General features: G+C 35.7%; 1 long non-coding RNA gene across 1 annotated transcript in view; it reads right to left on the bottom strand.

Annotated features, from left to right (window-relative positions):
• Positions 1-27,924, bottom strand: part of LOC306642305 — an 82,911-nt gene that overhangs the window by 39,803 nt on the left and 15,184 nt on the right. The window contains exon 4 of the long non-coding RNA XR_013758480.1: positions 15,364-15,473. This is a non-coding gene — a long non-coding RNA (uncharacterized lncRNA). The remainder of the gene's footprint in view (positions 1-15,363; positions 15,474-27,924) is intronic.

The raw sequence follows: 27,924 nt of genomic DNA, 5'->3' as shown, positions 1-27,924 counted from the left end.
AGGGAGTGTGACTCAGAGGCGTTATCTATACAAAGAGCAGGGAAATGACGGACTGAGACCATTATCTGATTCAAAGAATCCACTACCATAAGTGACAGAGCCTAAATGAACTAACTGGTACCTGGAAATCAGCTTGAAGTCTCAGGAGAATGGCCTCCATACTCGACATCACTTTATCATTTTGTTGTAGATTATTCCCGTTCTTCTTCCTGTCCGTTGATAGTTTATCTTTCTTTCTGCCCAACATTGATTCTTCCACTTTAGACAGAATGACTAGATGATGATCAGACAACATTGCAATGTCTAAATAACTCTGATGAAGGGAGATGTTGAATAGGTAATATGGGAATTTAATCTATATTGTCCAGGATATTTTGTGTCTCTACAGATAATATTGAGCGTGAATTTCCTTAACTTAAGAGAGATAATCAAAAATATGATGCAGATGATGGTATTATTGGCAATGTCTGAAATACCTTAGATTGGATTAGAGAAGTGCCACATGGTTCCAAAGGCTCAGGAAAGCCCCTCAGGCTACCCAAAATAAATGTCCCATCTGCTTACTGATGCCTGAAATTACATAGGAAAAGTTTCGTTTCTTAGCCCAAAGCATTCAATTCCTGTTAAAATGCAAATCTCTTGGGTATGGCAATATTCTAACTTGTTGACATACCCTGGAAAAAAGAAAAGACTTCCAAAACATGTCTTTAGATTTTGAAAAGGAGTGAGTATGGGGTCATTGGACCCAGGGAAGAGTACAAGGATACAACCTTAATGGAGAGAGGTGTGGAGAAGAGTGAGAAAGGGGGATAAAAGGGACAAGAAGAATGCAGACTACATCCAGCAGCATGGAAAAATAACTTATTATCTTTTCTGGATCTGAGAGTTGATATTGCTAGCCACGAACGTGCTTCTCTTACCAAACTATATCCTGTTTCAGGTGTTGCAGAAGTCAAAGGAAGTACATCTCTGCACATTCGTAACTACACTGGGAAGTAATTCTTTAAACCTCTTAAAGATGATTGTGATGCATCTTTCCTAGTTTGGAATTTGACATATGGAAATTACCTTAATCTACCCCCTATGTGGTGATTTGCAGTATTTCTCTTTTAAATATAGCTGTGCAAATCTAGTAATGTTGCTTGGAAAATAACAATTGTTTTGGTCAAGCACATTATAAACAGAATTATATTATTGACCAGATTTAGATTTGCTTAAACATACTAACATTGATAAACCTTCAATATCCTAAATATACTTCACAAAAATCATTTAGAATTAAATGAGAAATCAGAAATTTTTGAATTCTCATTTAGAATTAAATGAGAAAACAATAGCAAAAATAATTTACTTTTCATCCCATGTTCCTGCTAAATTATCACCTAATTATCTACTCAAAATTTTTAAAAATTATGAAATATAGTCTTATCACTTTCAAAGCAGAAACAAAACCAACATAGGTAGGACTTGTTATTCTGTCATGTCAGTTACAAAGACTTAAGCTGATATTATATCTCAATACAGAAGAATTCTGAAGATTTGGAGGATCTCCAATTTATTCTCTTTATTTAAACAAAGAAGAAAACTGAATTAGAGAGGCTAACAATGAATCTGAAAACTTCTCCAAAGAAATTCTTTGATGTAATTTCCTAATTCCCTCCAGAGTTAATACTTTATCATAGTGTTATGCCCCATTAAAAATGGCAAATATACTTAAGCCTTTAGCTTTGGGTGAGTTTCAATGGAGATACCCATATGTTTACATTTTTATGAAACTTGGGGAAAAACTAGTGAACATTCCTCAGGTGGGACAATCCAGAAGAAAGAATGGAGTTTCCAATTGGTATTAATTACTCAGGAAATTGAGGTCCAAAGAGGTCAAGTGGCCAAATTTCATACAATTACTCAATGGTAAAATTGGAAATAGCACCATAAACTTCTGTTTAATCAACTGAGCAGCCTCTTTAGATGTGAAACATGCAGAGAGCTAGGTGCTGGCCCACAGGTGGAAGGCCAGGGAAGGGTGGAGTTCTAAGGACAGGAAACCTACCTCGGATGGAGTTGAGAGGCAAGAATGGCTTGTGAGAAAGTAGGTCACCCTGACCAAAAGTGCCCCCTGATATTAGTTCACATTTGTTCCTCATTTTTTTTATTTTATTTTAACAGACTGCATTCTGATTCATTGTACACAAATGGGGTACATCTTTTCATTTCTATGGTTGTGCATGATGTAGATTCACACTATTTGTGTAATCATACATGTACCTAGGTCATGATGTCTGTCTCATTCCACCAGTTCTCAACCCCCGCCCCTCATTTCCCTCTACATAATCTAAAGTTTCTCCTGTTTTACGTGACTATGATGTGAAGGCAGTGGTGACTATGAACAAGTAGTAATTCCAATAATGAGAGAGAGTGAGGAGGTTAAAAAGGAAATGGGAAAAACAACATGCTGTGGGAATTAAACAAATCAGACTTTCATTAAAACACTAAACTTTTTCAGACTGTTAACATGCATTCCTAGGCAAGTTACTCTCTCACAATACAGATGAAAAGCAACTCTTCTGTGACTGTGGTTTACTAGAAAAGCACATAATCCCTTCTTCCTCAAGGATTTGAATAGATTCCCCCTTCTCTCTCCAAACAAAAGCCGACATTCTCTCATGGATTAATGATCAGGTCACATCATCTTTCTATCCTCCACCCTACTTCTAGCAGTGAGCAGAAAGCCTGCACATAGTAGGGTCTTAATAAATGTTTGTCAAAGAAATTTTAAAAATAACCATATGGACAAAGTGATTCAACCCAAACCATTACTTTAATTGTGTGTGTGTGTGTGTGTGTGTGTGTGTAGTACGGAGGATCAGTGCCAGGGCCTCATGCATGCTAAGCAGGTACTTCACTGCAGGGCCACAAACTATTACAAAACTATTACTATTAAAACTGTTACTTTAAAAAATGAACATTTCTGAGTGGTTTTTCAATAGCTCACAAAGAAGGGCAAGAAGAAAAGGGATACACCGTGGCACCCTAAGATACAACACAATTAGCAAAACATTTCTCAAATTCGATCAGCACAAATGTATACCGAAAGAAGCTAGCCACCTTCGGCATTTCTCTGGAGATAGACATCAAGCGTCTACTATTGAAAGGCAGATGTCAAGTGATATCATTCACCAGTCTCAGTGAATGAGGTAACATGAGACGGGAGGTAAGAGGTTGGTGAGATAAACCGTAAACAGAAATCAGAACAATCTAGATTAAAATTTCTCCTTTTCATGTGCTATCTACAAACTTCAAGCTGCTTATTTAAAGCTTCTGAAAATTAAGTGTGATGCCTAAAATGTGAGACTAGTATTAAATATAAGATGGTCGTGAAAGTTAAAAGAAATAATGCAGACAAGCCACCTATGAAAATGCCTTTTGTAGAATGAATACTGAAGACTGCTCTCTTTCCTCTATGTTCTTCATTGGCAGTAGTACACCCATATATTACAGCAGGCAACACACAGCCTCTGTGCTCTCTGAACAGAACAGTTGACCCCAAAACAAAAACCCTTCAGTTGTGCTCGGACATGTTGGCTGGCTGTAGTCTGGCTGCTTGAGAACTTTCCATCTTAGCTCTATCTTATCCAAAATCATTGGACTGGATGCAGTGGCACAACCCTGTAATCCCAGAGACTTGGGAGGCTGAGGCAGGAGGATGGCAAGTTTGAGGGCAGCCTCAGAAACTTAGTAAGGCCCTAAGCAAATCAGTGAGACCCTGTACCAAAATAAAGAAATAAAATAAATAGAGCTAAGGATGTGACTCAGTGATAAAGTGCCCTGGGTTCAATCCCCTGTACCCAAAATAAATAAATAATAGTCGTTCATTGGACCACTGAAATGAAAGTGGATATTTCCATAAAGGTATAAGCACTTTATCTCCCCCAAAGGGCATGACATTAGGAGAAACCAGTACGACCCACCACATCTGTGGGATCTGTATTTTCACTACCCAACTGCTGACAGAAAATGAGGGCAGTTTGGTAAAGATGGGTCCCATATTCATCAATCTGGCTTCCCTTTTTCTGAGTCATAAGCTGGAATATGGTGCTCAGCCTCTCTTTAAATGACACATGGCTCAGAAACCTGTTCTCAGTCATTTCCAACTGCTGGAACACCAAGCAGAAGCTCCACAAACCTTTCTCCAAATCTCCATGCTCCTTCTCCGTCAGCCAACTGTTGCAGACAAGCATGGTGACTTTGAAAGTCATCAGGATGAAGGAGACTGACTTATGAATTGATTTGGATACAGCTGCCCAGTAGTCTGGACATGTCCAAGAAGTGAGAGACAGTTGGGACTTTACACAAGTTTAGAAGGAAATTTCCTTTAGGAGGGAGATATTTTCACTACTCAAGTTCAAGTGTGACTGAAAAAGCTATTGGAACAAAAAAAGGGCTGGCTGCTTGAGAACTTGAGCTGGAAGATGTAGGAGACACACTCAGTTTGGGCTCTTTTATCAGTGTTTACCGAGGTGCAAGGAGCAGGACAAAAGCAAAATGATTTGAAGAAGTCAAAAACACCCCCAGTGTCTAAATCCCTCCTCAATTTCCTTGCAGAGGGCCCTACCTTGCCAGGTCAAGATGGCAAGGGAAGAGGGAAATAAGTCTCTGGAGGAAATGTCTTTGCATTTTAATTCCCCCATTTGGTAGGAGCCAAATACCTATCTATTGGCTACAAAGATGAATGTGAATGACTCTCTACCAAAGATGTGTCAGTGTTTATCCTCAAACAGAAAGAAAAGCCGTTGGTATTCATAGATGAATAAGGTGATACCTGTACTCACTGGGATGCCAATGACATTCTGAGAACAATGAAATTCATGTGGTGGGGGATTGTAACAATGGTATAGTCCAGGTGGGGCAAGGGATGGGCAGCTGCAGTGGAGTCTCTTCCTAGCCCAGGGGCATCAGTCAGGGACAAAGAGGCAGATCTCAGAAGAAATGACACTCCAGACGAGAGAGTTAAGGACACCATAGGTGAACTCCTTTAAAATGCTGTGTCCAAATGGCCCTCCAACAGAGGCTGACTGCAATGAACAAACCAAAATAAATCAAATAAGCCCCAAGTTAGGATAGCACGACATTGAACTTGGTATTAACATTAATTATATTGCACTTTACTGGTATGGAAAGCAAAGAAATGTTAGAGATTTCTTTAAAAATATATCTTAGACAAAATCATTTAGTCTTACATTTCGAATCTAAGGATTTAGAATTTAAATATATTTGCTTTCCCATCTGGAAAATGCAATTAAAATAACCGTCAACAAATTACCATGTGGAGTTGATGAACTTACAAATGCCAGATGTTACAGTCTCTGTGGGACAAATATAGTGCAGGGTCAACTACTTATATTCCAAGGAAATAAGGAATGCTTTATTTCCATGTACATTTCTGCAGATAGGAAACATGCAGCTGTTTTTTTTTTTTCCCCCATATTATTTGTGGCTAGAGAAAGTTATCAACACACCAAATGCAATAGGTCACTCTCCAAACTTGATTCGTTTCTGCTTTAGCAACAAGTCCTTGAACTATGGAAATTCTATAAGCCAGTCAATTTGTTCTCAGAAGCAATTCCAAAATGAATCGGTTGGAGGCACAGATGTAAAAGATTCAAACTCTGAACTGAATCCAAAAATATTACAATAATCACTTTCATTTTGTCAGATTCGGCTGACCGCTTTTGATGACTCTATGCCTTTCCCAGAATCTGTGATCAGCTATGACTCTAATACATAATGACAAGTGGTGATAATTAGCTCCTCAATACTGAATTACACCAGTGTCTAGCATTTTCATTATTCAGTAGTGCAGGCGGGGATGGAGAACCACGGCGACCAACCGTGCCTCCATCTCCACCTGCATCCTCATCCTTTGCATGCCTCCACGGCTTCGGTCACTTTCTAAGCATCGGATTGGAGGTCCATCTACACCTGTTCTCTCTGCTCTCTCTTCCATCCCTCTGTACCTGCTATCACCTCTTCCTACTTAGAGTAGCCTCTTTCCCTCTCTTTGATTACTGCCCAGTAGTTCTTGAAATTTTCTCCCAGACATCATCCCAGGGGGACATTCTTTGAGCAAACACACTACCTCCTGCCACAGTTTTGCTATAGACAAAGCACAACAAGCAGTAATTAATTATTATTTTGGCATGTTTTACTATAAGCTCTTCAAAGGTTCCAATATATTTCATTTGAATTGCTTTGAGTGAACTAATGAAAGGTAGCAGAAAATCGAATCTTATGTTAGCCTCAAGTATGCTAATGAACTCCTTAATAAACTGATATAAAATTATTGGATTACCGTATGCATCTTTGATAAGATTGGGGACCCTCAGAGATTACTCACTGTCCAATATCCCTCATATAGAACACACGAATATTGGATAGTTTAATGTGCTCACATATTTTTTCAGATGTAATGTCATTCTACTAATTGTGGCACAGAAAATAAGCCAATTTTCCACCCCTCCTGCCTACCTAATGCATTAATTCATTGATTCATTTCAATATTATATTCAATTTTCCCTTTGGTAAATACACTTCTACAAATCTTACACCAGAAAATGGGTATGATTTTTGGTGCTCTCATCTTTATAAAAACATTTCTCGAACCCCAAATATTGAAGCATTCTTGAGAAACAGAATCAGAAAAGTGAGTCACATTAATTTCTATGCAATTATTGATTGCATTCACCTTTGTATTTAACCAATTTTATCATACATTCAAAGCACTTTGTAATATTCATATATTACTAAGATGTAGAGTAACACAATTATGAACAAGAAATGCAGTCCTTTTTTATCATGGAGTTTGTACATCAAATATATGTAGAGAGAAGTGAGCACAACTTTACACCATAGTTGGTAGCTCTAAAGACAAGTGAAAATTAATGCAAATTAGGGAATGCTTCCATCTCTAATATCTTGGCAATAATATCAATGAGTAGAAGACAGGAATGGAGGTAGGAAAACTAGCTAGAGAGTTGTTTTGGTAATTTGGGTGGGGTAGGAATGACTGGATTTGCTATTCATTTGAAAGGTAGAAAGGACAGAATTAGACAAGGGAGAGGAAACAGATTCTGGGTAAATCAGTATTGCTTTTCATTACAACCCAAAATGAGAAAGCATGCTTTTTTGTTGGGGTGTGTAGGGAGAAGAGTTGACAGGTTTAGTTTTGAACATATTAATATAATACTTGGGAAGCATCCAAATGGGGTTATCCAATGTAAAGTGTGATATATGAATTTGAAGGTTTATAGTTGAAATGACCAGTTTATGAAAATTAATTAAAACCATTAGCCTGAATGTGATCTCTTGAGGAGAGGGTACAGAGGAATTCTTTGACTGCAGAAATATTTTTTAAATGGCATACATACATTAAAGTTCACTCTTTTTGTTGTAAAGTTCTATGAGTCTAGACGAATATATACTGTCATATATTGGTCATAACAGTATCACAAGAAATAGTTTCTCTATTCTAAAAAATCCTCTGTGCATCAACTATTTGACTCACTATTTTACCTGCAGAGCTCTGGAAACCACTGATTGCTTTACCCTCTCTATAATTTTGCCTTTTCCTGAAAACTATATAAATAGGCTCACATGGTCTCTTCAGACTGGCTTCTTTCAATTAGCAATAAGCATTAATAATTCACCCATACCTTTTCAAAGCTTCATAGCTAATTTATTTTTATCACTGAATAGAACTCTACCATATGAATATACATCAGTTTGTTTACCCATTCACATAGAAAAAGACTTGTCACTTCCAGTTTTTGATGATTACTAATGAACTGCTATAAACATTGGCATGTGTATTTTCATGTGGACGTATGTTTTCATATCAGTTAGGTAAATACCTAGATATAGGATTACTGACTTTTATGTTAAGACAATGATTAGCTTTATCAAAAATTGCCAAACTCTCTTCCAACATACAATCCAACTAACAGTGAATGAAACTTCTATTACTCTTCATTCTTGCCAGCAATTGGTATGATAACTAGAGGGGGTGAGAGAGTTAGCCATTCTGATAGGTGTGTAGTGGTGTCTCATTGCTGTGATAATATGCCCTTCTCTGATGATTAATAATTAAGCATCACTTCACATACTTATTTGACATCTGTATATCTTTTGTGAGATATCTCGGATTTTTGTCCTTCTTTTAAATTAGGTTGTTTATTTTCTCATCATTGGATTGTAAGAGATCTTTGCATAGTTTGGATGCAAATTTTTCATCAAGCATCAATTTTACAAAAATTTCTTCTGGTCTATGACTTGAATGATTGTTTTATTAGTGTAAGACAAAATATTTTAATTTTCATTAAATTTAATTTATCAATTTTTTTCTCTAAAGAAGTGTGCTTTTGGTGTTCTGTCTAAAACCTCATCATTGACCCTAAGGTCACACAGATATTCTCCTGTTTTTTATCTGAAAGTGTTATGGTTTTGCCTTTTATATTTAAGTCTATTATCCGTTTTGATGCAAGTTTTGATCAGTGTAAGGTCTGTCTACATTCTTCTGTTTATGTACAGGTATTTAATTATTCTAGCACCATATGCTTGAAATATTGTCCTTTCCCTAGTGAATTGTCTTACTCCTTTATCAAAGATCAGTTGGTTACTGTCTCTTTATGGATCCTTTCTTTTGTTATATTTCAGGTGTCCATTCTTTCACAAACTTGATTAATCTACCTTTGAATTAAGTCTTTAAGTGAGATAATGGGAATCCTCCACTTTATTCTTCTTCAGATTATCAGATTACATTAACTATGCTTGGTCTTTTGCCTTATAGTATAAATTTACAGTCAGTTTGTTGATTTTTAAATAGAGCTTGCTGGAATTTTTACTGGAATTGTATTGAATGTATAAATGAAATTGGAAAGATTTGACATCTTAACAATATTGAGAGTCCCAACTTATGAACATGGAATATTGTTCCATTTATTTAGTCCCTTCTTTTTACTTACATCAATATTTTATAGTTTTCTTCATATGGATCCTGTACATACTTTGTTGATTTCTGCCAAATTATTCCAATTTTTGGTGCTATTTTAAGTGGTACTTCTAACATTTCTTTAAATTCAATTATTCATTATTATCCATCAGTTGAGTAGCTATCTTGCTCCCTTGCTGTATTTCTTAATTCCACAAATATTTTGTAGATTCTTTGGGATTTTTTTTATTCGACATAAATAATCATGCCATATGAATGAAAATATTTCAGTTTTTCTTACTATTTTATGTAAATTTTATTTTATTTTTCTTGTATTAAATAGCTTGGGCTTCCAGGACAATGTCATTTAGGAGTGATAAAAGTGGACAATATTGCCCTTTTCTCTATTTCCAAGAGAAAGCGTTTCTCCATTAAGTATGATGTTACTTGCAAGTTATTGTAGATATCTTACTCAAGTTGAAAAATTCCACTCTGTTCCTATATTCTTAGTTTTTTATCACGTGTATTAGGTTTTGCCTAATGTTTTTTGAAAGTAATTTTTATAATCATATTGTTTTTCTTTTTTAGTTACTGATAGGGTTTCTCTCTCCTTTCTTTCTTTCTTTCTTTCTTTCTTTCTTTCTTTCTTTCTTTCTTTCTTTCTTTCTTTCTTTCTTTCTTTTATAGTTTAGAGTAGGCTCTACATGGATTTTTGAGGATATTTATCTGACTTGAGCTTTCTGAATCATTGGTTTTGTGCCTTTCATTAATTTTGAAGTATTCTTGACCATTATTTTTAAAAACTCCTCAGTTTCATTCCTTTTTCTTCCCTTTCTGCCATTATAGTTACATGTATGGTACATGTTTGGGAATTTTCCCACAGTTCTTGAACATTCTGAATTTTTATCATAATACTTTTCTCTTTGCATTTCAGTATGGTAAATTTCTATTAAGCTATCTTCCAAGTTTACTGACTCTTTCCTTGGATGTGTGAGGTCTACTGATGAGCTACCAAGTGTATTCTTTATTTCTGTTATACTATTTTATCATAATATCTAACATTTCCTTTTAATTCCTTTCCACCTTTCTGCTTACAGTATCTTTGTATTTTAAAAATTTTTCATTGAAGTTTTTAATATATTAATGATACATATTTTACTGTCACTATAATTTAAATATTGGTTTCATATCTGAGTTAGTCAGTTTTTGATGATTTTCCTCAGATGGTGATGTTTGTTGCTTTACTTGTGACTTGTAATTTTGGGTTAAAAATCAGACATCTCGATTGTGTAATATGAATTGAGATAACTTATGCTTTATTATGAGGATTTTCAGTAATCTGGTTGAATTGAGTTCAATTTTCATTGCAGCTATCAATACCAGATGTGTCAAATTCATGTAGCATTTTTCTTTCCATTTCCCCTCTTGACTATGGGCTTCCCTAAATACTTTTCCTCAGAGATGCTGGGTCGTGCAAAGTTTTTGAATTTCAATCCATCATTATCATATCGAAGTCTGTGGGTGTGAAGGAAGGAGTGGGGAAGAGGGAGATTTCATAACCTTTTTGTTACATCTGTGTTTCAGGAGTCTGTGTCTCAGATGTGATCCCCATAAGTGTTTTTCCAGAGGTAAGTCTTTTTATTTTTCTTTGGCACATCCCTGGTTAAAACTTGCCAATCATTGTCCTTAAAGCCTAAATGATCCACTTTAACTTTATTTCTCCCTCTATGAACCAGGAAGGCCAGAAGTGTGTGGATTGAGTGGAATGCCCTTCTCACTTTTAAATGAAACTCTGGAGAAGTCGTTCATCCTGCAGTGATCCTTTGTGATTCGGTTCACTCTGAAATTTCCTCAAAATGATTATTCTACCTTCTGCCCTGACATCAAATGGTTATCTTTCTTTGTTTATCACCAGGAGAAACTGGAGGTTAATTCCACAAAAGAGATGAGACTCTCTTAAATCTGTGATGTTTCATTTTCACACAAACCCCTGCGCATCCTCCAGAAATTCATCAAAATTACTGTATCTATCAGCTTCTGATTCCAGGAGACCTGCCATTCAGTGGCTGTCAGCTGCATCTCCCCGGACAAGCCAGAGTAATGATTCACCCTGAGACCTTGGTTCTCCTATGGGTCCAGGAAAGTCAATACTTTTTTGTTTTGCACTAACTTTTTTCACTTAAGAATTAGCATTATTTCTTCCAAGCTCTTTTCATGTCAGAGCTGAAACTAGAATTATCCTTCTTTATTTTTCTACCAGATCATTTATCTCAGCATATGAGGTTTTGCAATCTCCAATGACGCCATGTCATTCATAACTTTGTTTTTTCTTGCTTTTCTCATTCAAATTTCTAAAAGATTTGTGTCATCTTGTCTTTACTTCATCTTCCATTCACCCCGCCAGGTCTCATTTCCCACCCACCAAATTACTCCAATGGCTTCTAATTAAACTATCAATAATCTCTGTTTTGTCAACACACAACTTATACTTGAGTTATTATATTCCTCATTATCTCTCTCACAAGTGATATATGACCATTGATTCTTTGCTTCTTTCTCTCTCTGGGCTTCCATCAGTATTATTTCATCACTATTCTTCTATTCTCATCTATTTTTTCTAATAGTTTCTCTCCATGAGTTCCTCCATTGCTTATCCTTTAGATTCTGGAAATTCCAGGGTTTGTGGTTGTTGCCTTCCCCTCTGTTTCTGGAAATTGGCTTATTTAAGAAATTTTGTCTATACTCATTGCTCCTAATATGTGATAATTATCAAGTCCACATCTTTAATATGATTTCTTCTGACAAACTTATTTCTAACTCCTTGTCCAACATATTTTATTGGATGTCTCAGAGGTATGTCAAATTTTTCATTTCTAACAATGTACATTTTTTATTGACTCTTCTAAGTTAGGCATGACAATAGAGTCTATCTTGACATGTTTATACACACATGGAGCATATCTTATTCCAATTAGGCTCTGAGTCTTGTGGATGATGGTGGGATTCACTGTGGTATATTCATATAAGTACATAGGAAAGTTATGTCAGTTTCTTTCCACTGTCTTTCCTATTCCTATGCTCCCTCCCTTCCCTTTATTCCCCTTTGTCTAATCCAATGAACTTCTATTCGTCCCCACCCTCATTGTGGGTTAGCTTCCACATATCAAGAAAACATTTGCCCTTTGTTTCTTTGGGATTTGTTTATTTCACTTAGCATGGTAGTCTCCAGATCCATCCATTTACTGGCAAATGTCATAAAATCATTTTCTTTTAGAGCTGAGTAATATTTTGTTGTATCCAGGTACCACAAACTATTGATCCATTCATCTGTTGTGGGCATCTCAGTTGGTTCTATAGCTTAGTTATTGTGATTGAGCTTTTATAAACACTGATGTGGCTGCATCACTATAGTATGCTGATTTTAAATCCTTTGGATATATACAGAGGAATGGGATAACTGTGTCAAATGGTGTTTCCACTCTTTTTTTGTTTGTTTGTTTTTGTTTTTGTTTTTTGAGGAATCTCTATATGGCTTTCTAGAGTGGTTGCACTAATCTGCACTCCCATCAACAATCTATGAGTGTACCCTTTTCCCCACATCATCTCCAACATGTATGGATACTTGTATTCTTGATAATTGCCATTCTGACTGGGATGAGGTGAAATCTCAAAGTAGGTTTAATTTGCATTTCTGTAATTGCTAGAAATGTGGAATATTTTTTCAGATATTTGTTGACTGTTTGAATTTATTCTTTTGAGAAGTATCTGTTTAGTGCCTTTGCCCATTATTCATTGGGTTACATTGTTGTTAAGTTTTTTGAGTACTTTGTATATCTGGAAACTAATGGTGTATCTGAGGTGCAGATGGCAAAGATTTTCTCCCCTTCTGCTGGCTCTCACTTCATGCTCTGAAGTGAGATTGTTTCCTTTGCTGTGAGGAAACATTTTAGTTAGATGCCATCCCATTTATTGATTTTTTATTTTGCTTCTTATACTTTAGGCATCTTGTTAAGAAAGTTGATTCATTAGTCAACATGTTAGAGTGTTGGGCCTATATTTTCTTCTAGTAGGCATATGGTCTTTGGTCTAATGCATAGGTCCTTGATACACTTTGAGTTGAGTTTTGTGCAGAGTTAGAGACGGGGGTTAAATTTCATTCTACTACACGTGGATTTCCAGCTTTCCCAGTACCCATTTGTTGAAGAAAATATCTTTTCTCCATTGTATGTTTTGGCATCCTTGCCTAGTATGAGATAACCGAATTTATTTGGGCTTGTCTCTTTGTCTCCTACTCTGTTTCATTAATCTTCCTGCTGTGTTGGTGCCAATACCATGCTTTTTTGTTACTACAGCTTTGTAGTGTAATTTTAAGGTCTGATATTGTAATGCCTCCTGCTTCACTTTTCTTTCTAAGAATTTCTCTTGTCATTCTGGGTCTCTTATTTTCCCAAATGAATTTCAGGACTTTTTTTCCTATTTTTATGAAGAACATCATTGGAATTTTAATAGGAATTGTATAGCATTTTTTGTACTATTGACACTTTGACAATATTAATTCTGCTTATCCAAGAACATGGGAGATCTTTCCACCTTCTAAGGTCTTCCTCCTTTAGTTTTCTATAGATTTCATTGTTGAGATCTTTCACCTCATTTGTTGGATTAATTTCAAAGGGGTTTTTGTTTGTTTGTTTTTAAATGGGACTGTTTTCTTAATTTTTCTTTCAGCTGATTCATCATTGGTATATAGGAATGTGATTGATTTATGGGTTTTAGTTTTATATCCTACTACTTTGCTAAATTTATTTATGAGTTCTAAAAAATTTTCTGGTGGAGTTTTCTTGGGCCTTCTAATTATAGGATCATGACAGCAAAATAAAGAGAGTTTGAGCTCTTCTTTTCCATATCTCTTTATTTCTTTTGACTAATTTCTCTGGCTAGGGTTTTCAGGACTATGTTGAATAGAAGTGGTAACAGAGGGCATCCCTGTCTCATTCCAGTTTTTAGAGAGACTGCTTTCAATTTTTCTCCATTTAGAATGATGTTAGCTTGGGTTTGTCATATATAGCTTTTATCATGTTGAGATGTTTCCTCTATTCTTATTTTTTCTAGTATTTTAAACATGACTGTATGTTGTATTTTGTCAAGTGATTTTTCTGCATCTATTGAGATAATCATGCGATTCTTGTTTTTAAGTCTATTTGTCTGGTAAATTATATTTATAATTTCCATATGTTAAACCAACCTTGCATCCCTGGGATAAACCCCATTTGTTCATATGTACTATCTTTTAAATGTTTTTGTATGCAATTTGACAGTATTTTATTAAGCATTTTTGCATCTAACTTCATCAGGCTATTGGCCTGAAGTTTTCTTTCCTTGATGAGTCTTTGTCTGGTTTTGGTATCAGTGTACTACCAGCTTCATAGAATGAGTTTGGAAGGTTTTGTTCCTTTTCTATAGGAATAATGTTTTTATAGTTAAGTCACAAGGTCAAGAACAATGTCCAATATAATAAATACCTATTGTACTTATTTATGTTGTAATAGAAATATGGATAAATATATATGTAAATGAACATATTAATCACATATATACTTTTGCATTATTAGTGTCTTATTATTCAATTAACATGTTATTAATATATCATAATTTGCAGAATGGCCCCCATTGAAAATGAGAGCTTGGTATGCTTATTTCCAGTTTGAGGTTTGGGCTAGGAACTAAGGGGGGGCGGTCATGATTTGTATTAATGTTTTACATTTGTTTATTTGTTATTCTCTGAATAATTTCACATACATTATTCCATGAAGTTCCTATGGAAGCAATTCACTGTTACTCTACAATGAACACTTCTTTAGTTAATATTCTTATTTTCTTCTCTATGCTTTGCACTACATTGCCACATGATAAAAAGGAATTAAACAAATTGGGCCTGCATAGGAGTCTCAAAATTTCTTGTTACAGTAGGGGAACATTATTAGCTCTATGTAAATTATCATTCCAACCATTAGAAAAGATTTGCATAATTACAGTATAATTTTAATATATTTACACTTAACATTGCAATTGAATTAGGAAATTTTGATGAAAAATTATGATATGTTTATGAGAATTTTGCCTAGGCTTTGATATTTCCTACAGGGTTTATATACCTCTTAGTTCTTTAAAAGGTATCATACATGAACGAGTTTGTTGATTTAAGATAAATAAGTGCGCATGAAGGTGGGATGAAGATGTGATTAGTAGTAATTTCTAATATTGACCTGAAATAATAATTACCTAATGAGTTGCTCAAGAAAGTTACATCTTCCTTAAAACAAATAGTTGGTTCTCAAGGACACTGTGGATTTTGTTTTAAAATGTAATTACTCAGCACTTACTAACTCCAGAATTTCTTGAAGGTTGAAGATCATGCTTCTCTGGATATCAGGGTCATCTCTGGGTTGATCTTAGGTCCAATTGAACTTAGATGGAGTTCATCACCTTCTTTCTGAAATACAAACAAGCAAGGGGATTTTCACTTTGTTATAGGCATGAAATGTCAACGATGTTTCATGGTTGAAAACAATGAATACTGGAGGATAACTAAAAAATTAAGAAGTGCTTTCAAAAGGTAACTAATCCTGTGGTCAATATCCTTCTAATATGTTAACTCGAAGAGCAGGGGAAAAAAAAAAAAAAAAAAAAAAAAAACTCAAGCAAACCCTAGAGATGATTGCAAATGAGGAGATTACATACTCAAGACTAGAAAGTTAAAAACAGAGAAATTGCAGATGGATCTTGAGAGTTTAAGATGTAAAAGAAAATCAAGTGAATGAGATTTAATTTAGATAGACAAAGTGCCTTTATAAGAAGAATAATGCCAACGGGATTTATAAATCAAGTGAATACCAATTAGAAGCCAAAATAGAAGACAAGGACCACAAAAAAGTAGAGTTTTAATGTGAAAGGATATAACTGAAGATTTATATTTTGGACAAATTTCACTATTTTTGAATAAAAGAGTAGATAATTTCTGAAGCAGGTTTTTATTCTTTATATACAAAATGAAACATCTCCACTTGAAAGGGGAAGTATATTTCTAGCAAAATATGCTCACTCAGGAATCAGAATAATTCAACTTAATTCAATAAACATGTATTAAGGGCTTATTGTTTTGGGGGCATCAGGATAAATACCAAGGGTTAAAAGGTGAATCAAATATGCTCACTATCCTTGATGAGTTTAGAGTCTGTTGAGGGGAAAATATAATTAATGTATTCTTATAAATATTAACTGAATTATATATGCTATGTGACAACAGAATTCAGAAGATGAGGGAACAGTAGCTACAAATGTAAACTTGACTCCCCTGAATCACATTCACCTTAGCTTTTTCAGGGGCACACCATTCCAGGCTTTGTGGAATGGCAAGTTTTGAAAGGAGCTAGAAACAAACAGAACCCTGTAAATAAAACATTACCAGTGATTAACCATTGACACAAAACTAAGAAAATACAAGAAATTTCACAACTTGTTTTTCCTTTGTGATAGAACAGAGTCTGTCACAAAATACTAGGCACACATAACATCACAATTGAAGGAACTTCTTTTCTAATGTAAATTTGGGAATTTTGCCTATGAAGTACAGAGGACCTGATTTACCCTACACCTAGAACAATCTAGAAATGGTGCAAATAAATAACAGTTTTTAGGGCACTGGACTTCTAACAAGGCTGTAACATGCCCCAAGAGAGACAGAAAAACTGGTCCACATACTGTCCGGGTGGAATTTTCTGAATGGTCAGGAAACCAAAGTTCCAGAATGTGCTGCTCTCCTTGGGCTACGGAGAACATTTGTTATCTTCACTGTGGTTTCTCTTCCCCTTCCTCCACCAGAGGCAGGAGTGTGGATCACCATGATGAAAACCTGGTGAGTTTCCTGGAGAAACAAGTTGCCAAAGTGTGACTTCCCAAGTCAACACTGTACACCAAGGGGCTTCCCACTGTCTAGCTAATTTGACCTCTAACAGTTTGCCAGTGTTACCACTTATTTTTTCCTACTAGACACCGCCAAGTTGGCTTCTATTCCCAGGAAGCACATCTTGGCTTTGATAATCTGGATTTACCTGCCACTCAAGATTTCAGGATGGAAGTTTGCTCTGAGAACTCAGCTCTCTGATGAATTCAAGAAATTTCCTTCACTTTCAGTTTCCTCAACTTTTTCTTGGTGTAAGAATGGGAGTGACAAACTCCAAGTTCTTTAGTCATCAGAATTAAACCCAGAAGTCGGAAACTGACATTTAAAAAATGCAGTTTAGAAGTGCTGGGGATGTAGCTCAGTGGTAGAGCTCTTGCCTAGCATGCACTAGCTCTGGGTTCAATCCTCAGTACAGGGAAAAAAAAAAAAATCTAAAAATATGACATACTTGGGGATAAATCTGACAAAAGATACCCAGTACCTCTAAACTAAAAAGAGCAAAATTTTGCTATGAAAAATTATAAAATACCAAAATATTAGAAACCATACACCATATTCATATGCCAGAAGACAATATTGTTTAGATTTAACTGCTCATCAAATCAACTTATTCATCAACAATAAAAATTTCAGAAAGGGTTTTCTTTTCCTTTTCTTTAGAAACTGACAATTTAATTCTAAAATTCATTTGGAAATACAAATGAATAGAGTAGTTTTAGAGTATTCAAAGTGTGTGAAATCTTTCAGGTGTAAGTCAGGTGCTTTATTAAGCTAATTTTAGTTATTCCAAACACACTTTTCAGTATGTTTACATTGTCATGACTCTTTTTCTTATATTTTGATTAAATAAAATTATATATTTCTTAATTTATGATATTTGAAAGGTGATGGGTGGAATATGCCTTCTTCAGAGACCAATTTAATTAGGCTCTCTAGTCTTAATTTACTGCTAAATTCACCTTTGGCTTTCAAATTTCATGAGAGCTATTGTGAGGTACTCAAAGACAGAAAAAGCCCATTTCTCTCCACTTTATAGGCTACACCTTCATGGGCATGGTCAAAACAATCTTGATCATGAGCATAAAGGAAAATAACACAACTTCATTTTAAAACTTATTTAAAGCTACATTAATCGAGATACTTTGGTACTGGTATTAAAAAAGACATTGAGATCAAGGAACAGTGTGGAACATGGAACACATTCTAGAAATAGACCTGCACTCACACAGACCAGTGACGTTCAACAGATCTGGAAAGTCAATTCAGCAAAGAAGAATGGTCTTTCCTTAAAAAGTATCAGAACAGCTAAATTTCTACATGTGAACTAATGAACTTCAATCCATACCTTACACCATACATGAAAACTAGCTCAAAATAGATTACAGACCTAAATATAAACCAAAAACTAAAAGCCTGTGGGAGAAAAGATAGAAAAATCTTTGTGACTTTAGCTTTGAGCAAAGCTATCTTAGGACATCAAAACTTCAATCACAGTAAAAGCTGATACATTGGATTCCATCCCATTTAAAACTGCTTCTCTATAAAAGACACTAAACACAAACCTAAGGATACATCACAGACTGAGAGAAGATGTTTGCAAATGTTATGCTTTATGAAGGACTTGTATGCAATATACATAACAAATCATCAAACTCAATGATATGAAGACAAACATCCCAATAAATAATAGACTAACATTTTTCATGGACACTTCTCCAAAGACAATATAAGAATGACAACAAGCTATGAAAATATGCTCAAGTTGTTATCCATTAGGGAAATGAAAACTTAGAATATTGTGATATCCTCCTAAATAACTATTAGAATGGCTAAGATATAAAAAACCATCTGAGCATAGCAAGGCTTGACAGCCATATTGAAGAACGGAATGCTCATGCACTGGGGTGTCAAAAAAAAAAAGGTTCAGTCTCTATGGGAAATAGCTTGACAGCATCTTAAGAAGGTGGACACACACTTATCATATGACCCAGACATTCAAACCTAGGTATTTGTACAAGAGAGATCACAACACATCCACACAAATACTTGTATGCAAATGATCAAAGCAGGGCTTTGATTTTGTTTTTGTTTTTGTTTGTTTGTAATCAGACTGGAAGCAACACAAAAAGTTCTTAAAACGGCAATTGAATACATAAATTTGCATTTCCAAATAGTAGTATACTACTAATCAATAAAAAAGAAATTAACTCATGATACATGCAGCAAATGACAACATGAATAAACTTTAAAATGATTTTAGTTGGTGAAAGGAATCCAATAAAAAGCATACCAAACTGTATTATTTCACTTACATAATGTTTCAGAAAATGTGTATTCATCTGTAGTGACAGATATTAGGTCAGTCATCACCAGGAAATGGAGAGAGAGCAAAGAAGAGGAATTACAAATGCTGAGTATTAGTTTGGGGGTTGATGAATGTGTTTGCTCTCTTAACTACAGATGCATATATCCAAACTTATTAAATTAGGCAGTGCATAGATGTGCAGAATGTCTTATGCCAAATTATCTCTAAGTAAAACTGATCATTTTAAAAGCATATGCAAGGGTGACAAATTTTAAGACATTTTAAGAAGAGATCTGTGTAAGTTTGATTCTTCATTGAGGACAGTTTAGTCATTTGGGGGTTTTAGTTGGGGAATGATGCTATCAGGAAAACTTAATGACATCATATGAAGAGCAGTTTAAAAGAAAGAAGACAAACATCCCAACTAAAAAAACAGCAATCAATAGCTTTAAATATTTCACAGTTCATTTAAAGACCACACATGTATATAAACACAAGCTCAGGTTTGAGGAGAGCACTTGATTAGATCACATGGTCATTTGAAAACATGTTCATCATGATTTCGATAAGATGTATAAATAACTGATTATTTTTTTTCTTTTTGAGTGCGGCTCTGACCCTCATATAAAGAAAATAAGCCCCACACAGACAGGTACATCAACTTCTGTTTCTTGTATCTCAATTGTTCCAAGGTGACCTCCATTTATTTTTTAGACACAAGGCATGATGGTTTTCTGACTTGTCAACTCCACCACCCTACTGTCCTTAATTGTTAAATCAAACACTAATCTGGGTGTTGTAAGCATGTTTTGCAAATGCACTTGATGTCTGTGACCACTTGATGGGAAGTGAGAAAGATTAGTATAGATAATTTAAATGGGACCAATTCAGTTAGTTGACATGCTATGAGCAGCACTGAGCCTTCCCTAAAGAATAGATTCCACCTGTGAACAGCCACCTTGCCATGCCTAGAGTTCTAGCTTGTCTCACTGGTGACCTGCTGTGCAGGTATCAGCCTTGCCCACCCAGACCCCACAATAGGACAAGCCAGTTCCTGCAATAACCTGCTGGTCTGCTTCTGTGGTTGAACTCTGATATAGAGAGCACTCTGAAATGAACTCACTTCTCTAAGGATAATTTTCCCTGTCCTGTCCTGTCTCACACCATCTTCTCCAGGCTGAATGGGTGGCTCTCTCCTGTGCACGTATTGTCATAGCCAATGCTTTTTCACATAGTCCTTTTCCTTATTTGATTGTGAGCTTTTAGATATTTATCCTTTCCCCGTTGGCATCTAACAAATTCCTGTTAGAATTTTCTTGACAATAACACAAATTTATGTATTAAATAGATTACTCCACAGGTCTGTCCAATATTTACTGGGGGAATCACTTTCACTTTTTGAGCAACATTATCTGTGTATACAGGGGCTAAGATTATTGTTCTTCCCTATTTGTGACAATCATAATCTAAATTTTAAACGATCGATCTAAATTCAAATTATCTATGCCAGCAGGCTACAGTTACTTAATTCTGAGCTAAAGCACATAGTGTTCTCAAGACACCTGTGTTAGTATTCATTCCAAAAACACACACAACACAACATATTGCCAAGGACTTGCTACAACATAAATTTTGGAACATTCCTGTATGGATTCCAGGTCACTATGCAGTTCTTACTTTGTTAATGGTAAACTTTGCCTTTGAACTTTGCCACAACAACGCAATCTCAAGTTTTCAAAAACATTTAAGCAGCAGTTGTGAAAACTGGGAAGAGCCCAAAGGCATTTTTATGCCACCCAATAAACATTCATCTTATAGGACTTCTTATTTCACTTTCTGGAGATGGTGACTGACAGAGGAGCAGCCACAGATGAGCTAAACAGCTCCTTTTGTTGTGGAACTGTGACTACCCATCAGCCAACCCTTCTGCTTGTCAGTACAATCACAGTTGAACTTCCAGCTTGCTTGTTCACTGAAACCAGCACACTTTGGCATAAGGCAGAGGGAGTTTTGCTGTTCAATTAATATCTGGAGAATACTAGGAGAGAAATCTTATTTGCAATGAATTTGTCCCTCCATACATATTCTTATGAACTAATAATGAGGAAAATCCAAGCCTTTACCATCTGACCTGCAAGGCATTGAAAAACAAGACAGCAGCAATGAAAACCTTTTACACTTTATTCTATTTATCTTTCACTCAGATCCAATTCAGTGTGTGTGTGTGTGTGTGTGTGTGTGTGTTATTTCTGTGGCATTTGCTGGATTGAGACACTTATAAATTCTCAGAGGTGCACAGCAACATGGAAATCAATAGGAATTTTCAATGTTGTATTTCGAAAAGTAAAAATCCAGCAGAGTGTATTTCCTCCAGAGCTTATCTGGGAAAAGTTGGTCAAATCTCTCTGTCATCGATGTCACATCTGAAAATCTCTACATTACTGTAATTGCCTTAAGAGCTCTTAACAGCAAAAATACCCAAGAAGCAGTTAAGTACTGAGTATCTCAAAAGCACATCCAAAGAGATTGTGCTTCGTCTTTTCATTATACTTTGTTCTGAGGTCTTTCAAAATAATTGGCAATTTATTTATTTAAACCTGCCCTATCACACAATTAGAAAAAGCTATCATTTTCCTTTGTTCCTGCCATGTTGACAGTTGTTCCACAGAGACTCACCTGATTTTGAAGCTTTATTTATTTTTAATCTATGCAAGTCAAATAACTCAGGTTATTTTTTGCACAATAATCAAGATTGATATTTGTTAACACCAGGAAATAACTCATAGAGATCTACAAAAGATCATATCCCTATCTTGCTGAATTTTATATATTTCTTACGGTTTTCAGAAAGGATAATACTGCACCCCAAGTGTTTCATATGTATGTTCTGAATCTTAAGTGGAAATTTGTTTTTACTTTAATATATGTGTCTTGTCAGCTTTTCAATGTTCAAACTAAGCAAACTCAAAACTATCCAGGTGCTGGGCATGGTGACGCACAACTGTTATCCAGGCAGCTCAGGAAGCTGAGACAGGAGGATCTCGAGTTCAAAGCCAGCCTCAGCAAAAGTGAGGTACTAAGCAATTCAGTGAGACCCTGTCTCTAAATAAAATACAAAATAAGGCACAGTGGCTGAGTGCCCCTGGGTTCAATTCCCAGTAACCCAAAACAAAATAAAACTATCCAGGTACCACTGCCTCCAACCAATCAAGAAAACTGTTTGCAGTCTTACTGAGTGTAGATTCTTAGGGGAAGAGAGCATGCTGGTTTTCAGCAAACTAAAGAAAGAATGGTAAGATCTCTGTCCCCTGGCTTTAGGGGTCCAAGTCAGAAAGCCATATAACAAAAGTCCAGGGAGCCTTTAAATATTTCACCATCAAAGATGACTTTGGAGCACAGAGTAAATTGACTTGACTGTGAATTCCAATTTCTAACCTTCTATTTAAATAGGTCTCCCTGTGTTAGCAGTGACAGCAAATATCAACAATTTGCCCTTTCTGAGACCATTTCTTTTTATTTTTAATATTTTTTCTTCTTGAATTTTCTCCCTTTTGTCCAAACAATTCTGTGTCCTGATCCACACACATTTTCTTAGCTCTTTCTCACACACCCATTGTGTTAAATACTGACTATCTCCAGTGGACATAGCATTTTATTAAAGGCTACAAATACATGACTCGAAATAGAGAGATTTCACCTTTGACTCCCAGGAACTTAGCTTATAACTGAAGATTCCTGATAGAAATCATTAATAAAAGCTGAAGCAACAGGATATATTCCAAACTCAGTTTGGCTTCTTGTCATTAGTGGTATAGTGGACAAAACACCAAGGTAGACAAATAATTTTAAGAACTCCCCAGTGGGGAAAGAAAGTCCCCCTACTACGTACGTCATGTGTTGTTATCCTCCTGCACAAATACAAATACTGACCTGAATCCTATTAAACAAGTTAAGATACTCCCCATCTCCCAACATACACACACACACACACACACACACACACACACACACACACAGTTTACCAAACACTTGTTCAGGTCAATTAGTGCTAAATTTCCAGCTGCCTGATAAATCCTTGGTGACTGGGTATCACAACAAGCATTTCTATGGGGCCAGTGACTCACCTTATACCGAGCACATAAAAAATGCACAGCAAGAGAATGGAGAAAAAAGAACTTACTCTTCTGAATGAAATTTAAATAACCATCCTCTATTCTAACCTTTTCCTTCCCCCTAAATTTGGCATCACCGTTGCTGCATGAAAACATTTGCACACATGCGCGCGCGCACACACACACCACACACATCCTGCATCCACAGGTGTATTAAAATAAATTGCGTAGATTTGTAGAAAGGGAGGTAATTGGGTGTTTATATTATGGATCATATATAATTCTGCAGAAGGGCCCATTGGAAAAAGGAGTTGTGAGAAATAGTTTAAAATGATGGAGTGACCAGTCTTCTCGATAGGATGAGGGACCCAGTTCCAGGTACTTCTTCTTCATTTCCTTTCTTATCAGTGGAGTTTTTCAATCAACCTAATCTACCAGAACATTTCTCCTAGGCTACTGAGATATATTTGCAGGAAACAACTTTCCCCTCACCGAAAGAAATAGGTTTAACTCCTTCATTCCTTGAATTCTGTAATTCAGGGGAAAAGTAAGTTTTCCATAAGGTATTTAAAGGAGGAAAGAGAGATGAATCTATGTGGAAAATTAGGTGAAGGAGTGGAAAATTGCATCCACCTCATAAGTCCAACTACATAGAGATAGATTCCTCCATGAAAACCTGGGAATTTCATTTTAGAATGGCACTTGCAAAGTCAGCAGCGATACTTAACAATGTCTTTCCTGCTGCAAGCACATTTTTTTTGCCCCAATAATAAGAGATAATTTGGACCCATTCTCCTTTTCATTTAATGCTGTCCATTTCCATTGCATTTCTCCTACCTCTTTTCTCACACGAGAGATGATTGTATTACTTCTGGAAGATGATGAATCACTTCAACAAGAAATACGTGGCATCTGGTTAAGGGTCTTTCTAGCATATAAATTAAGCGTGAATGACAGCTGGGTCAAAAATTTCCTTTGAAATGGGTCCCTGTGCGGCAGGTAGAATCAAGTATTCCTACTTTATTGGCAGGAGGCGTTTCCAGGTCAGATGAAGTCTCTAGCTTTTGTTACAGAGAAGAGGGTCAGTTGGCCACACCACTGAAAATAATTGATGAGATAAAAAGAGAGATATGTGAGGAAAATGAAAAGATGTATTTAATAACTATGCTGAAATGGGTGGTAATACTATGGTACTATGGTAATACTGAATGATGCCACAAAAAATACTTATCACAGTCAATGAAAGTTGCAATAAATAAATAAAATGCCACCATTCAGTTCATTTAAGACATTCTGGTCAGTCCCCATTAAGAAAATGTCCCAGGAAGCAAAAAAAAGAAAAAAAAATTAGAAAAAAAATTTTTTTCCATTTCTAATTTATGTGATATATTTCTGAGCTGGAAGATTTTTCTTATTCTTTTTTTTCCCAAAATCTGTCTCATGAGAAAAGTAGAATCCACATAAAAAAGGTTTAATTTTTTGGAATCCCTTTGCTTTGTTTACAATTTTTAAACATTTTATTTATGGTCACAACAATTACTTCTCTGTCAGGAAATTCAATTTATTTCATAGGGAAGTCAGCAAAGGAACAAAAACATCAAACAAGGGAAGATTCTCCAACATTCCACATGATGGCAGAAGATCTTTTCCTTATTAAGTAGTCAAAGCTTACAGGTTTGTATTATTCTATTAAATATAGCAAGCTAAGCAATCTCCCATATTCTCTAAGCCATTTTCGAGTAATTTGTTCTCGGGACAAACCAGAAGGAACGATGTGTTTTCCTGTGTGAAAAACAAACAGCCAAAAAAAGAAAAAGGACGAAAGAAAAAGGAAAAGAGAAGCTAGAACAATCTTCCTAAAGTTTTCCTAAATTAACACTGAGATCATGCAAAGTACCTTTCAAAGTCACGCTTAAAATGGGATCTTTTAGATCCCAAATGTCGATGACTGTTTCGTCTGTTTATTGTTGTAAATCACAGAAACCAGTCCGGAGACCGCAGCCGTAGCAGGCTGACTGGTAAAATCCCCATGCAGATGGTGGATGTCTTCCAGAATGCTTTCTGCAGAAGAGCTTCCTCTGACTTGCAGGGTGACTCCAGTGCAGCAGAGGCTCAGGAGACAGTGGCCTTTTGCACCAAGACCAGATTTCCAGGTACCACTGAGCCAACAATTATCAGTCTTATAAAATACTGTTATTTCCAGGTCTTCGGGCAACAATTTAGAACACATGGGTTGCAAAGCTGAGTTTCCCTACGGTTTGAAAACACAGCATTTCCCATAATGCTGTTTGACCACCCCATTGACTGACTACTCAAGTTTTCCTATTTGTTTATTTTCAGTGAGAAATGAAAGTGAGATAGATCCATGAGTTCCCTGCACTCCTCACCTTCATAAGTCCAAGGATGGTCCCCTCTCATGTTTTGTGCTAATCAGAATGAAGTTCTGCATCAAAAAAGTAATGTGCACAATTTAATGTACCTACCTGCATACAATCTTCACAAACTACTGAATGCACAAAACTTCACCAGGTAACGATTTACACATGCTTTTATTTAAGGATGGGAAGAAATCAACCTGAGATGTTAATAATAATACCTTCCATTTTTATATTGCCTTAAGAGGGTTCAATGTATTCCTAGGTCTACGGTGACATTTAATCTTCAAATGCACCTTATGTTGGAGCTATTATTTAAATCTCCCAAATTGTGTAAATGAGGATTGGCAGTTAACTTTTTTCTAACATTATAGAGCAATTTGAAAGGGGAGGAATTGAAATAAAAATTTTTAGCTCTTATTTCTACTATTAAAAATTGAAGAGAAAAAATCACAACATGAGATTGTAATATTGCTAAATGATGCTTTTAGTGTTATAAGAATATTTGACCAAGTTAATTCCAAGTGAACTCACAGTGGGAATCAAGATTATCCAATAGTCAATTGCTCCCACTTATCAATACCACTTTGGGGATGATTAAAGGCAAAAACTGAGAGACCCACAGTTTCTAAGGATGGGCTGGTCCTGAGTGTCCCTTGCTAGCGGGGTTGATACTCTTTCTCTCTTTTAAGACCATCTAAAGTTTCTTACATGAGACCAGAAAAGATCCATAATAAAATGGGGAGGTGCTCTCTGTCTGTTTCACAACACCAAGGGATCAATCTGGTAGAAATCCACATATTTTTGTCTAAATCTCCTTTAAGAATCATGGAAACATTGAACCAGTCTTGGTAGGTCCTCCAGGAACTGCTAATGTGGTGTAGAGGTGGTGTAGAGGTGACCATTTTCAATATTTCACCATCAAAGAGAATAGATAGCATTATCTTACCTTCAATACAAGCCAAAGAGAAAAGACTTGGGGAAAAATAACCGTTTGGCTACAAACAACAAAGCTATGGATACTTTAGTGACTATTTTCTAGTAGAAAACAACAGTTTATTTGGCTCAGCAACTATGCTGGCCAACTTTAATGTCATGTTAACAAAGTGCTGACATAATGAATTATATGGAAACAGAGTACATAGTGTTAACAAGAACTGCAACTTCTCTGAAGAGTATTGAAATTTTACAAAGGATACCTTCTCTGTGCGTTCCTATAAAGGAGTATACATACCAGGGGAGAAGAATCCTATTTGATATTTACATATTTATACATAAAAGGAAAGTTTACAGTTCATAAGTAATTAGAACAAACCACACTTCATCAAATACTTTTTGGCTTTATGTATTTGTTTAAATTAACTGAAGAAGTTCTTCCTACATTATTTCATGTACACTGCTAGATTTTTAAAACTAGAGATCCTTTAAAAACCATTCCATCACCATCCAGACCTATATTTCCTGTTGAGGAATATATAACTAGTATCACTAAGTTTTGCTCCAAGTGTTCCAGAAGGTTAATGACCAGAATAGAGGCTACAACTGAATTCTCTTGATCCTGATCTTATTATCTTATCACTAGATTATTTTACACAAATTTCCAAGCTTATAACTTGCATGTCAAACTATCATATTGACATACTAGAGTCATAGAACTCAGAAACATTTACAGCAAGTCAAAAAATTATTGCAAAAAAAGAAAAACCAACCTACCACCACTGGAACACAGGTTTTTGCCTGCCATGTGAAGACTTAAATATTTCTTTCAGACACTAATTCTCAAGAAAAAAGAAAACAAAAATAAAAGAGAAGGCCAGTGAGAAAATGAAAGGCAGAATATATTGAAATGTTTTTCAACCACTTGTGATCAGAGAAGTACAATTTATATGTGGGATTATAAAGGACCCTTTCTCCATGGCTAGGTTTAAGATTATGAAAAGTAGTCAAAGATTGGGTGACTTCACACTCTTTAAGGGAGTTTTTAAATGGAGCAGCTGAGAGATCACAAGGAAGCTTGTGCAGTTCATGTCTCTGAAGACCAAATACCCTGATAATCCTACCCCATCATCCTGCTATGCAGAGGAGGAAAGCCCATCAGAAAGTTTAGGCGACATGTGCAAGGTAGCTGGAAGTGGGTGCAGGGAGACTTGTCTAGTTCCAAAATATTTCATGTCCTATATTGTAAAAAA

This window comes from Sciurus vulgaris (assembly GCF_902686455.1).
Source record: "Sciurus vulgaris genome assembly, chromosome: 12".
Taxonomy (NCBI): Eukaryota; Metazoa; Chordata; class Mammalia; order Rodentia; family Sciuridae; genus Sciurus; species Sciurus vulgaris.
Note: the sequence above shows the minus strand (reverse complement) of the source record. Positions and strands in the feature narration are given on the sequence as shown.